Below are 4,091 nucleotides of genomic sequence, written 5' to 3'. Positions count from 1 at the left end.
GCCTGGTCTGGAGACAGTTGTTCGTCTAGACTGGGTGACATGCGGGACATAACCATTCGCTCAAATAGCTTGTATGCGATGCACAGGAGGGAGATCGGGCGATAGCTTTTCTTGGATTTTGGATCTTTCCCGGTTTCAGTAGGGCGACTCCTCTTGCTTTCCTCCATGCACTTGGCAGCCTGTTTGTCCTTGCGCATACATTGAAGAGGTCCAATAGCCAGGATAGGGTTCTCGGGCCAAAGTGTTGAAACATCTCAGTTGTGATTCCATCCAGTCCAGATGCTTTTCCTGCCTTCAGATGGGACAAGGCCTCTAGTAGCTCCTCCAGGGTAAAAGAGTCAAGATGATCTTCACTATCCTTGAGGGCTTTGTCCATTTCACGTTTCAGGGCTTTTAGTTGGCCTCGTGCTTTCTTGGCTGGTTTCCCATTCAGTAGAAGCTGATGTGCTACTTGGTCAGGTGTTACTGCAGCCACTCTTGTCTGGGTATTTTTGTCATTATTCAGTTTTGAAATTGTAGTCCAGGCCTTTTTGCTGTTTAGGGTCATATTGGTGGAGGTTATTAATTCCTTCCTTCTTTCTGATCTTTCATCGGCTATCATTGATGTGAGTTCTTCACCCAGTTCTAGGGTTTCTTCACTGAAAGGATCCACCTTGTATGATTCAATAGAGAGTATTATGTTTTGCTAAAGAAATTATGTATCGCAAGGACTTCTACTGCTATTGTGTTTGAGTGATAAAAAATATATTTCCGTGTTAGTTGGGTGTGAAGTTTTGGGGAAGATCCTGAGAATGGCTGGTAAGGATAGAGTTAAGCAGTGTTGTGTGGAGAAAGCTAATGACCGATCGAGGTAGAGTATCGGGATAGCTCGGGAATAATTCTTTAGTTCAAATAACGTTACACAATTTTCAGTACAAAGCAGAAATCGCATGTAATTCATTTCTAAAGATAAATGACCTCTATTGAATGATGCCTTGAATCTAATGGACAACAGCATTTGGTCATTGATTTTCAACTTGGTCTTTAAGAGTCGTACAACGTACAGAAGCAGAGTTAAAAGAGACAATTCAAAACGCATGGGGTTGAATCACTATTAAAGATATTAGGAAATGAATCGGATCACCGAGAAAAAATGCTATGCATAATCATGATAGTCATAGAGCAAATTGGGAGATCTACTTACAAATGCCATCAAAATCCCAAACCAGTTGACATGGCAGGTGCGTTTATTATAATCATCGTAGAGTTAAGATTTTTCAACATATTATCTTGAAAAATTGTGTTCGTAAATTTCAATAAATATGTTTTCTTATGGTAAAGTTTCAGACTTACAGCATCTTATGCCTGGCGACTACGGGCTTCTAAACATTTCCATTTTCTTCTCTCGATCCCTAATGTTATCTATTCAGTGAATTCATTATCAAATAAAGGGGAAATTATCAGGTCAAGGGATAGGCAGGGATTACAATGTGAATTATAATTCTTGTAAGGTTAAGAATCTGCAAAAACTGAACAGTGTAAATTAAGAATTCTATATCCTTGATGTTATTGAATGATAACGTTATATAATTTGTTATTTTCCCATATTGTTTTCTTATTCGTTTTCTTCTAATCTATCATTTTGGTCTTAATTTCATGTATTCACATGATCTGTCTTCCTTTGATAAAGACAATAGGTGAAAACATCGGTTATTTGAAAACATATTTATTCATTAATTAATTTATTTATTTATTTATTAATCTATTATTTTATTTTTGACTTTATTGTTTGTTATTTTCTTTATACTTTACAAATTTATAATTTCTATCATTATTGTCCATTTAAAACATTTCCTTTTATCCACTTTAAGGTTTAATAAACCTTCTTATACTTGTTAAATTAATAGCAAAATATATTTTGCTGAAAATTTTAAAAGGGCGCCTTAACAACGCCATTCTCTCCTCTCTCATTTGTCTATAGTTTTTCATTCATCGTATTTTGTTGACAAAGGGGAATCCCGAAACATCCATAGCATATGTCTTTGTAAATTTTATTGAAACTTCAATTTCCATTTCCTACTGTTATCTGTTTTATTGAGCACAATAAATAGATGCATAGTGTTTAAAGTGACAAAAATAAACAACCCCAAAAACTTGAGCTTATATATAGAGCAATATCCATTAAACGTGCTTAAAACGCTTTAAAAAGGATCCTTGACCAACAGCAATACGAAACATGCAGAACGAGACATGACGCCTGTAATGATATTACAATTTTCATCCGACAGAGACAACGCTGATAACGACCAGTTACTCATTTTACACCTGAGTACGATGAGAAAATATCAGTAAAGAGCCATGTCCAAGAACTCAACTCTGCGCCAAGCGAGGCTCGATTCCAGGACCTTCCTATCCGAAAGCGAGTGTCTTACGACAAGACACATAGCCGCATTTCAACTTTAATATCACTTCTGGCAGCTAGTTATTCACCCAGACATTACCCCACTTTGAGGCGATATGTCACAGATCTAGATTTAGTTCCTTTTCATTCATCGTTTTCTTTCCGCTTTTATGAACCGACTGACGTTGCTAATACTGTACATTATTCTGCCATACTTAAAATAAAACAACACGTATTCAGAACTTTGGCCAGAAAACTCGTCCTTCAATTATCGATCTATTAAAATATCCATAATCTTATCTACATCTCGTAATTCCACGGACTTCGAAGAAGTCCAATATTTGAGAGTTTTTGCCAAGATGAGGGTCATTTTAATCAATCGATATTTGAAGTACCGGTTTTCTGGCCAAGATTTTAAATATTTTTTTCTTTTTTTTCAGAGTACGGCAGTAAAGTCGATTCGAAAGAAAAAAATTAACAATCTAGTAATAATAATAATAATAATAATAATAATAATAATAATAATAATAATAATAATAATAATAATAATAATAATAATAATAATAATAATAATAATAATAACTCGACGGGGAACTTTCTCGGAAAAGCTGATGCAAGGATATTAATTTAGACGGATATCCACGGTTTACCAATATTATGTTCTGTTTATAGATACTTAATTCTTACTAGATATAAACTAGACTTAAACATCAGTTATATATACGAGTAGATATATCCACAAAGATAATTTAATCTGCTTCCGCCTATTCTAAACTAATAAAAGACATGAGTAAGATTATTAGTTTCCATTGGTATCGATATCTTCTATTTGACCTTCGTATCTATTATATTATTATAAGAGGGGAAAAAAATAGGCGTTATAATTTTCGACTCTTACTTATTACTGTAAGCTACAAGCACGTTTTTATTTTTGTTAGTCTGAGTTCATAGGAGCACGACTTAAGTACACGTACGCTTTGTCACCAGTTGAAGAATGAACGGTTGAGAAAAGGAAGTAAATTACGGCCTATGTTTACTTTCCGAAGCACAGTTATTGTAGCAGTGACTCCATGACATTCAGAAGCATTCCTTTTTCGCACAGTGTACATTCGTGTATTAGTAATCAGTGATCAGCAGTGCTTGACGGGCTGGTCAAAGGCTAAAACTCATTTTTTCTTAGCCTTGTTTTGCCAGTCGCATTCAATAAACATTTACTATCTGTCTCAGTTCAACTTAGACTGATGATCAGTGTGTGTATGTATGTATGATGGTTTTTCAACAGAATAGTTTTGTTTGTTTTTTACATTGGAGAGAGCAAAGTGTCAAGTGTGTGTTATATGTTCTCACTAAACACTTGTGATATTTTCGATACTAGTAAATGAACACATGGTACTAACATTATTACTCTAGTTATTGTTTGGTTAAGGATGATGGATTTATTATAACTATCATTTACCATCGGATGTATTTACAAAGGCGTTAAAGTTGACTGTTCATAACTATCGTTTTATGTGTATTTTTAAGCAGATGGTAAGTAGGCAGAGGACTTTTTTCTCTCGTTGATATAAACCACGAATAGAAGAGATGAATGACCTCTGTCGGTCTCTTAAAAACACTTTTTGGGCCTGAAAGCACTTCCTTCAAATTAAATCAACCAAAACTAGTTTTATAGCTATAAGAAGTCTTTTTCTCTGTTTTAACTTTCGTCGAC

At 34.7% G+C, this 4,091-nt stretch overlaps 1 protein-coding gene across 3 annotated transcripts in view; it reads left to right on the top strand.

Annotated features, from left to right (window-relative positions):
- Positions 1–3,433: 3,433 nt before the first annotated feature.
- The window catches only part of LOC144972727 (phosphoinositide 3-kinase adapter protein 1-like), a 34,893-nt gene continuing 34,235 nt past the window's right edge, over positions 3,434–4,091 (top strand). Inside the window, exon 1 of one of the 3 annotated variants that reach the window (XM_078914306.1) lies at positions 3,434–3,910. The gene's annotated coding sequence lies outside the window, so the exon portion shown is untranslated. The remainder of the gene's footprint in view (positions 3,911–4,091) is intronic. The other 2 variants (XM_078914305.1, XM_078914308.1) reach the window with 2 other exon arrangements.

This window comes from Berghia stephanieae, chromosome 5, assembly GCF_034508935.2.
Source record: "Berghia stephanieae isolate SIO BIC M18660-M18661 chromosome 5, UCSD_Bste_1.3, whole genome shotgun sequence".
Taxonomy (NCBI): domain Eukaryota; kingdom Metazoa; phylum Mollusca; class Gastropoda; order Nudibranchia; family Aeolidiidae; genus Berghia; species Berghia stephanieae.
The sequence above is the reverse complement of the archived record's forward strand: the minus strand, read 5'-3'. Positions and strand labels throughout refer to the sequence as shown.